We start from the raw sequence: 10,411 nt of genomic DNA on the forward strand, positions 1-10,411 counted from the left end.
CTCAGATTCGACTTCTTTTGTGGTTGTGGCCTGGACCATAATTTTAGGTAGACATTATGTTCTGTTTGGTTGTATTGTTTGAAGGAGGCATAACCGAATATAAAAATGTACTGCCAGCAGGTGAGCAATGGTAGATCTAATGTCTGTGATATTTCCTAGTTACATGGGTATATTGCAGTAGGTTATGGTGATTTCAGCTCCACAATGCTAGACAGTGCAGACACGGTCTGAAAGGCACAGACCAGACAAACAGATGTGAAACGGAAGCAGTTTATTTAATAATCTAAGGGCCTCACAGCTATACCAGCACTATCCACCTCCTACGGCACATACATGCAATATGCCAATGGATAAGGGATCCAAATATTTCTTCAGAAATTTGAGTAACCTTTTCTGAATTTGATTGCAGGCTCTGCAAGGTATTATTACCTACAGCTGTCATGTCACTTACACAATACACTGTGCAAGCAAGCGAGTAACTGCTATTGCAGAGCATGGTGTAAATTATGGGTCACTGACAGAAGGCGCTGCTTCAGGGCAGAAGTGAGGTACCGACACTGTAGACGGTAATGTAAGAGCAGGAGGTGCTAAGGGGCAGATTTAGCGTACATTTTAGACACAATGACCAACTTTGTTTCCTCGAGATTATTGTTGGAAAATAGATCAGCTTTCTATGGAATGTGTGTCCCTAGAGCAAACTCTTAACAAAAATACTACAGATAACCTAGTAAACAGTACTAAGACTTTAGAGTAGGCTTATAGCTTCAGCCTTAAAGGGCAATGCCAATAAAAGCAATTGGTTAAGCTCCTAATACTTTCCAGTAAACACAACAAATCTGCCAAACTCAATTAAAATTTTAGTTGAATTCAGTTTAAAGCTGAACTCCAGGAATTCAACCAATCTGTAAAATGTGCTGACATACTATGAGCATAGTTCAAAGAAGTATATGCCACCTAGTGGACTTATCTCTTTTTACTGTACATCTAAAAGTTTTATGGAACTTAGGTAGTACAGCTATCCCTATACTTCAGGGGCTCTGACAGAAGAGATGCTGCCTTCTCAAACAGAGCACCTTTGCCCGCCACACACCTCTGCTGTCCATTAACAGGAGCCTTTGTATTTTGTGAATGAGTTCACATAATACAAAGTGCTCAGTGAATGGGCAGGAGGTGGTGAGGGGTGGGCAGAGTGGCTGCATGTGACTTTGCAGCTGCTGGGACTGGAACCAGAAGGTCCAGCTTTGAAGCGCTAGAAGTATAGTGATAGCTGTGTTCCCAGCACTCCATAAAAATGTAAATTGTAAATTAAAGTGACTGTAAAGTCTATTTTTTTCCCCCATAAAAATAACAAACATGTCATTTGCACAGAGCAACCTGGATCTTCTCTCTGGTCCCTCTTCTGTGATCCTGGCCCCTCCCTCCTGTCGAGTGCCCCCACAGCAATCAACTTGCTATGGGGGCACCTGAGCCAAGTCACAGCTCCCTGTGTCCATTCAGACACGGAGCCCCGGGCCTGCCCCCTCTCTCCCCTGATTTGCTAGCTGACTTTGATTGACAGCAGCAACAGCCAGTGGCGTCGCTGCTGTGTCTCAGCCAATCAGGAGGGAGAATCTCGGGCACTCATGGACATCGCTGGACAGAGATGGGGCTCAGGTAAGTATTAGGGGGGCTGAGGGGGGCTGCTGCACACAGAAGGCTTTTTATCTTAATGCATAGAATGCAATTTTTAAAATCTTACAGCGAAGGTAGCTACATCCTGAATACATTCCATGGCAAATTTGCTATGCTAAGCAGCACTAACAAATGAGAGTTAACTTGGGAGTTCTGGGACTTTCTTCTTCCTGCCCATAGAAGCATTTCTAAAAGGTGTATAGTGTAAGACTGTGTAAGCACACGGAGATACATACTACATGGTAACTATGAGGCCTGCGCACTAAAGTCCTGCCTTGCCACTGGCTCCAGACGCCGCTACTTGTCCTTAAGTTTATGAGCTAACCCCAGAACACCTCATTTCTTAGAGAGGGAACAAGGAGAGGAAAAATAAATGCTAAATGGAAAAACATTACTCTCATCTCACTAAACTTGAAGCTCGCATTCACAGCAAGCCATACAGATTGTCAGCAGCAGAATCCAACTCTGCTGTACTTACAGATGAAAGTCAGCACAGACCACATCCAGTCAGATCAATGTTGTATAACCTACTATAACTTCTATAATCCACAGAATCTGTCTGAGAAATCCATGAGAAATTAATAGCTGTCATCCAGGAGAATGCCAAGTCTGTCTGCTCTGCAGAGTTGTATAAAATGCTGATAAGCTGAAACTTCAAGTTCCATTGTCAAGTTGTTGAGATCATGACAGAGGAGCTCCAGTTGTTTTTGTGTTAAAATTCAGCAGCCACAAAAACTGTATCTGCTGTCATTTTATAAACACATACTCACCTGTCCCATGATCTAGTGATGTGCTCACCCGAGCCGTCCCTTCTCTCCCCAGCGCTGGCATCTCTACTGTGGGCACCCGGCTGTGACAGCTTGCAGCTTCACAGGGTGTCCACTGTGCATGCGTAAGTCGCGCTGTACCTGCTGAATGGTCCGGCAGTCTTCTGGGACCTGTGACATGTCCCTGAACACTGCAGGGAGGGAGGGGGGAGGAGAACTTGCGCCTGGATCGCCTAGGCAATCCAAGCGGAAGTGGGAGCAGGTACCTATCAAAACTAGGTACCCGCTCACATCCCCAAACTGTTCCCACAAAGTAAGTATGAAATTGTCCAAAATATTTTGGTAGGCTGACGCCTTAAAGTGGAGTTTCACCCAAAAGTGGAACTTCCGCTTTAAGCACTCCTCGCCCCTCTACATGCCACATTTGGCATGTAATTTTTTTGTGGGGGAGTGGGTACCTTGTTTTGACGGGGACTTCCTGTCCCACTTCCTGCTTCCGTCTCTTGGCCACCTAGACGATTCCTCCTCTCCCTCTAGGTGGCCCCTTCCTCTCTCCAATCTTCTGAAACACGTCACAGGTCCCAGAAGATAGCCTGGCCACTAGCAGAGCGCAGCGCGACTCGCACTTGCACAGCGTGCGCCCAGCCGTAAATCTGCAAGCTGTCACAGCCGGGTGCCTACAGTTGCTATGACGGCGTCGCGGAGAGGAGGCGGAGAGGAGCGAGGCTCCAGGCGGCTGCAGCACTGGAGCGTGGGACAGGTGAGTGTCTTTTTTTACAAGTCAGCAGCTACACTTTTTGTAGCTGCTGATATTTAACAAACTAAAAAACAAGTGGAACTCCACTTTAAGAATGTTCCCTTCACTGGAACTAACAGGGCCAAGTCCAACCCTGGAAAAACAACCCCACACCATAATCCCCCCTCCACAAAATTATTTGGACTGGTGCACAAAGCAAGGTCCATAAAGACATGTATGAGCGAGTTTGGGGGTGGAGGAACGTGACTGGCTTGCACAGAGTCCTGACCTCAACCCAATAGAACACCTTTGGGATGTATTAGAGCGGAGACTGTGAGCCAGGCCTTCTCGTCCAAAATCAGTGCCTGACCTCACAAAGAGTTGAAGTTGTTATAGCTGCAAAAGGTGGGCCAACTCAATATTCAACCCTACAGACTAAGACTGGGATGCCATTAAAACATGTGCATGTAAAGACAGGTGTCCCAATACTTTCAATATAGTGTACAGCAGTGTTTCTCAACCTTTTTTTTCAGTCAAGGCATCCTTTAAAATTATGGACAGTCTCAAGGCACCCCATTCCAAAATGTAAAGAACTATTTTAATAGCTTTACATAATGCGGCGGCATCGACACACGTAGGACACCCAACATTAGAGTTGATTTATTCTTACAAAGCAAATACACTTTTGCACACTAGTACCGACTAATATTCCAGTGTTTCTCCTCCCCCTCAGTTTCTCTCCATCACTCAGCTAATGTGACCCCAGTTTTGATGGAGAGGAGCAGGGGAGGGTCAAACACGGATGCTGTGCAGGCGATCAACACCCTTCTTATCAAAACTGATGACATCATTGGTTGTTAGGATGCCGTTGCCTGAAAGGTAGGCTTGATCCACCTGCTGGCTTGCTTACATTTTTGGGCAATTTTTAGGCATTTTGCCAAGGTGCCCCGGAAGAAACCTCAAGGCACCCTGGTTGAAAAAGGCTGGTGTACAGTGCATCCGTAAAATTATTCATAGAGCTTCTCTTTTTCCATGTTTGGCTTGTTACAGCTTTATTCCAAAATGAATTAAATTCATTATTTTCCTTAAAATACTACAAACAATACCCCATAATGACAATGTGAAAGAGGTTTGTTTGAAATCTTTGCAAATTTATTAAAAATAAAAAAACTAAAAAAATCCCATGTACAGGGGGTCCCCTAGTTACAAACATCCGACTTACAAACGACTCCTACTTACAAATGGAGGGAGACAACAGGAAGTGAGAGGAAATCTACCCCTAGGAAGGGAAATTCACTCTTGTAAGAGCTATTATGGGGAAAAGGTACCTCCACTGATGCTTTATCACCAAGGCTTGTTTCCACAACAACCCAAAATTTTCTAAATCCAATTGTCATTGGGACAGAAAGTGAGGTGAAATCTTCTGATCAGGGGCACACACAGCAAAACAAATGTTACAGGGGTGTTAACCCTTCCCTATGCTATCCAAAAAGCCTAAAAATAGTTTTTTTGGCTGGAGCTACACTTAAAAAATGTACCTGTTCCGACTTACAAACAGATTCAACTTAAGAACAAACCTACAGTCCCTAACTTGTTTGTAACCCGGGGACCCCCTGTACATAAGTATTCACAGCCTTTGCCATGACACTCAGAATTGAGCTCAGGTGCATCCTGTTTCCACTGACCATTCTTGAGATGTTTCTACAACTTGATTGGAGTCCACCTGTGGTAAATTCAGTTAATTGGACATGATTTGGAAATGCACACACCTGTCTATATAAGGTTCCACAGTTAACAGTACATGTCAGAGCACAAACCAAGCCATGAAGTCCAAGGAATTGTCTGTAGACCTCCAAGACAGGATTGTATCGAGGTACAGATCTGGGGAAGGTTACAAAAAAAAATTTCTGCAGAATTGAAGGTCCCAATCAGCACAGTGGCCTCCATCATCTGTAAATGGAAGAAGTTTGGAACCAGGACTCTTCCTTCAGCGGGCTGCCTGGCCAAACTGAGCGATCGGGGGAGAAGGGCCTTAGTCTGGGAGGTGACCAAGAACCCGATAGTCACTCTGACAGAGCTCCAGCATTTCTCTGCGGAAAGAGGAGAACCTTCCAGAAGAACAATCATCTCTGCAGCACTCCACCAATCAGGCCTGTGTGGTAGAGTGGCCAGACAGAAGCCACTCCAGTAAAAGGCACATGACAGCCCACCTGGAGTTTGCCAAAAGGCACCTGAAGGACTCTCAGATCCGGAGAAACAAAATTCTCTGGTCTGATGAAACAAAGATTGAACGCTTTGGCCTGAATTGCAAGCATCATGTCTGGAGGAAACCAGGCACTGCTCATCACCTGGCCAATACCATCCCTACAGTGAAGCATGGTGGTGGCAGCATCATGCTGTAGGGATGTTTTTCAGCGGCAGGAACTGGGAAACTAGTCAGGATAGAGAGAAAGATGAATGCAGCAATGTGCAGAGGCATCCTCGATGAAAACCTGCTCCAGAGCACTCTGGACCTCAGACTGGAGCGAATGTTCATTTTCCAACAGGAAAACGTGTCCCCCCCCCCCCCCCCCAGACCCCCAGTGGATTTAGTCAGGGTTCAAAGAACTATATTTCCCATGATTCTTGGAAAATGTTAAAGGGGTAGTGACTGGGCAGTTCCACACTCTCAAATAATTGCCCATATAGCTGGGCAGCCCTGTCATTTGGATATGCTGTCCATCAAGGGGTAAGGGCATGCATGGGTGGGACAGACAGGAGAGCATCACAAAACAGATCCAATCATCGCAGGTAACTCTCATAGAAAGTGGAATTCAGTTACAGTAGGGAATTGATTTTAAAAAGATGCATTAGATCTTTAGACCCAAGTTCAACTTTAAAATATATCTGAAGCCAAAACTTTTTTGGATGGTTAAAACCGCTGGTAGGTTTATTTTGTTTGCCTCCTCTATCTCATTAGGGGGGTTTCCACATACAGTACTTCCTGTCCTGTAGACTCAAAAGGAGGTGAAAAGATATATTTCCAATGTAAGGGAAATCCTCCTTTAGAGAATTGTAATTGGAACAAGTGTCCCCTTTATTCTGGTGGCAATTCAAAACTTTAGATTTCCCCTCACTTTCATTCCCAGGACAATTGAAGAGGCACTGTTGGTAGAACCTCTAAGGGGGCCATATCATTATAGACTGAGATGTTTTGTGGCTTCTTAAGGGAAATGGATGGGTAGCTTGGTAACTGAGGTGCATAAAAATGTATAGTCGCCCCCCCAAATTCTGTCATTTTTTGTGGATATCGATGGGAGCATCTAACTACTGAGAGTTAAAAATCACCTGCTGACTCTCAGATTAGACTGCCTGGTTACTGAATTCCATAATGTTTTGTCCAGCCTTGATTACCTATAAAATGCAGTTTCAATTTATGTCTGTGATGAGAAAGTTGAATTTACATTAGGTTAGAACAGTGCCCCGCCATTGGTGTCAGTAGGAAGAATAGCACCTCATATAATTTGGATGAATAGTGCCCCATCATTGGTGTAAGTGGGAGGCATAGTGCCCCATCTTTGGTGTAAGTGGGAGGAATAGTGCCCCATCTTTGGTGTAAGTGGGAGGAATAGTGCCCCATCATTGGTGTAAGTGGGAGGAATAGTGCCCCCATCATTGGTGTAAGTGGGAGGAATAGTGCCCCATCTTTGGTGTAAGTGGGAGGAAGAGTGCCCCATCTTTGGTGTAAGTGGGAGGAATAGTGCCACATCATTGGTGTAAGTGGGAGGAATAGTGCCCCATCTTTGGTGTAAGTGGGAGGAATAATGCCCCATCATTGGTGTCAGTGAGAATAATAGCGCCTCATATCATTGTGAGGAATAGTGCCCCTTGGACCGGATAATGGCTAGCAAAGGGCCGCATTTGTCCCTTGGGCCGCAGTTTGGAGACCACTGGGTTAGAATATTTTCCTTGACTGAATAGATTTGGTATTTACACTGGGAAAAATAATGATTTGATCCCCTTCAGATTTTGTAAGTTTGCCCACTTACAAAGAAATGAAGGGTTTATAATTGTTATCATAGGTATATTTTAAATGATAAAGACAGAATATCAACCATAAAAAACACATGATACAAACTATAATTCATAAGGGAATGGCTTCAATGTTATGCTCCATACACGCCTATACAAGTGCGATGCTGCATCGCGCATTGTGAATCCGTTCATTTTAGTCAGCTGCCCTTTGTGCAAAAACTGCACAAAAAAAAAGTGCAAAATCTAATTTTTTTTTTAAAGATGCTCCTCACCAAAATGCATGGAATTTAGTTTCAAAAAACAGTAGCAAGGAGTGTTGGGGCACCATTAAGAATTATTGGCACCGTGGCACACCTGCAAAAAGGAGGCATGTTTTTGTGTTCTGCGTAAACATGTTTTTTTTTTTGCATTTCTGCATCCCAGAACTGAAATCTACACTTGCGTCAACCTGCACCACTGGTGTTGAAATGCAGTGAAGGGGGATTTATCAGAATTGGAGCAGACAGAATCCGGAGCAGCTTTGCAGCCAATGATCCCCTATCTTTCATTTTCAAAGTATATCTGAACAATCAATCTGCACAAGCAATCTGAAGGTGGAAGCTGATTGGTTGCCAAGCACAGCTGCCTTATTCTGTCCGTTTCACTTTTGATAACTTGCCCCCATAGTTTCTTGTAGTTTGGCACTGGTTAGGAAACTGCCCTTTTAGTAATGTTTCTCCTTTTATCCGTTCCCTATGTATTCCCCAGCCTCTTTTTTTATGTGGAACTCCAAAGCTTCCCATACAGTTCCTCTGATGCACTGAGAAGGAGTCCTTGTACGGCCAGCAAGGGTTAAGCAGCAGCGTCTGTGAAATTTGGGAAACCACAAGCTCTGCTCTGCCCAGCAGTGAATGGGAATTCACTTAAGTGCCTCGTCTAACAGTGACAGTATCCAGTGTACACATCCAGCATGGTGTAGCTGTAAATACCAGGCGTACCTGTGTCATTATATATCCGTCAGTCCCTCTGATCAGCTCCCTGTGGATTCCTGGCCAGGAAACCTACCTACGCATAGGCTGGGAGGTCTGAGACATTACACACTGACAGCGGAAGGGGCTTCTGTCTATTACCTAAACAATATCCTCCTTTTCTCAAAAGACGCATCAAAGCGCTGCTCGGCGTCAGCGTAGCACAGGGCACTGTGATTGGCACTGGTTAGCCAAGTCCCCAATACACGTCAAGCTGTGGCTGAGTGAGAACAGTACTTGTCTTGGCAGATGCCGCAGTTTGCATAGGAATTAAGCTACAGAGACGGCTGCACATGTGTCTTTAGAATAACCCCACTGTACTCCATCATTCTATATACTGCGGCTAACTGCTGTCATTATCACACACAGAAAAGGGTTCTGTTCTAAGAGACAAAAAAAAAAGTATATATTCCATTTTCCATTCCAGATTATTACAGCATGGCAAGTTAACCCCATCAATGTCAGATTCCTGAGCACACTCCAAGTCTTGCAGCTAGCAGATAAATATTGAATCAGTCCTCACAGAAAATAGACCGGCAGTGGAAGTGTAGGACAGGGGTTAATGATGACAGGAGGAAGAAAGGAATGCCCCTTAGTGTCTAGCGATGAGGAACTCCCCTTGAAGAGACAGCTGTTTTCCCTACAGCTGATGTTGAGTCCACGCCCCTTCTCCAACCCACAGGCAGAGATTAAAAATCCCCGATCTCGGGGAAGGCAGGTCATTGTACCGTCCCAACCAGAAGAACTGCTACAATGTATTTAATCATCCTTCATTCAGGGCTTGTCACGTCCATTCATTCATTGGCTTAAACTTTGGTATCACATGACTTCATAGACTGGGGTTTTTTAAAGATGGCTACCCCATGGTGCTCTTAATATTTGTTTCGTTAAGTAAGAAAGGAAGAGTAACATTGTATAGGCTGCAACTTGATGACTAGTTGGTAAAAGAGTTAACAGAATCATTTGATACATTCAGCATACAGTAAGTGATAGGAAGGGTTAAATGCCTTTGATGATCCATACAACTAAGAGCAAAATCTGAGAAAGTAGGTAGGGGGAGCTAGTGACAGCATCCTAATCTGTCAAACCGGCAATGTATGAATACCCGTTCCCATGCCGTGATATGAAGATGAGCCCTGGCATAGAAAGGGTACATATATATCATGCACATAATTTATATCATATCATACATATGTAATATCATATATATTTCATACATATATATCATTACCTATTCTGACACTCTCATAGAAAGTGATACAACGGCTGTCACACTGTTAGAAGAACATCTGTCACCACTGGCATAACTTTGAAATGCCACAGCAAGCTATCCTGTCCTTTATATATTACCCATCAAAGGAAATAAGAATGCGTGCTATACTCAAAAGAAACCAAAAGTAAAATCAATAAATGAATGGCAACACACCACCAGCACAGAATAAGTTTCCAGCATCCAATGGCACAGGCTGGCTGACTGTCAGTTTTCTTCATGGGATCCAATTATAGCGTGCTGCCCACTGCACCCCCTGCCAACACAGCACTACTGCCACTGCATCTGACCACAGCTCCTATCCCTGGAAAATGCCTGAGTGATATGCATGCTAGTGCTTACAGAATTCTGCTCCTTGCACATAAAACTTACATCCAGTCTTAACTGCACCTTTATAGTCATTGTGTCATTTGCCAATCACTGCCAGCCATTTAACCAACAGTATCAGAGAACTGAAGACGCTATGCAGTCTGCTGTATAGATGAAATCTTCACATGCACAGATTATATCAATCAAGGCTGCAAGTTAGCAGAGAGAAGCCTTACCTCCATATCAGTTTGCTGTCATGGGGGGCTTCCTTATTGTTCCGGCTGCAGCAGTCATTGGGAGCGAGAGACAGCAGCGGTAGTGTACTAGTTCCGTAGTAATGTATGAACAGACTGAGAAAGCTTCATTACTGTGCAGAGTGCCTGGAAGTGAAGCTCACGCCCTCTCAGGCTGCATTAGCCAGTAGCACGGAGCATCCAGCAGCTGTAGACTCAGTCGCTGCTCAGCTGCTGGAATAGGATTCCCCTTCCCCCTTCTCCTGGGCTGCTGTGCCACTGCTGTCACCTGTCAGTACCTACTGCTGCTTTGGGTTAAGGCAGCAAATGCACCCTAGTTTTCTTTTCTTCTTCAACCCTTTGGTTTATCACATATGCTAATAGGCAAACACTTTTTGAAGCTA

At 44.5% G+C, this 10,411-nt stretch overlaps 1 protein-coding gene across 1 annotated transcript in view; it reads right to left on the reverse strand.

The window, feature by feature from the left end:
- Positions 1-10,129, reverse strand: part of ZNF469 (zinc finger protein 469) — a 133,453-nt gene extending 123,324 nt beyond the window's left edge. Inside the window, exon 1 of the mRNA XM_073605710.1 lies at positions 10,011-10,129. The gene's annotated coding sequence lies outside the window, so the exon portion shown is untranslated. The remainder of the gene's footprint in view (positions 1-10,010) is intronic.
- Positions 10,130-10,411: the final 282 nt, after the last annotated feature.

The sequence above is a fragment of the Aquarana catesbeiana genome, linkage group LG11 (assembly GCF_042186555.1).
Source record: "Aquarana catesbeiana isolate 2022-GZ linkage group LG11, ASM4218655v1, whole genome shotgun sequence".
NCBI classification, from domain to species: Eukaryota; Metazoa; Chordata; class Amphibia; order Anura; family Ranidae; genus Aquarana; species Aquarana catesbeiana.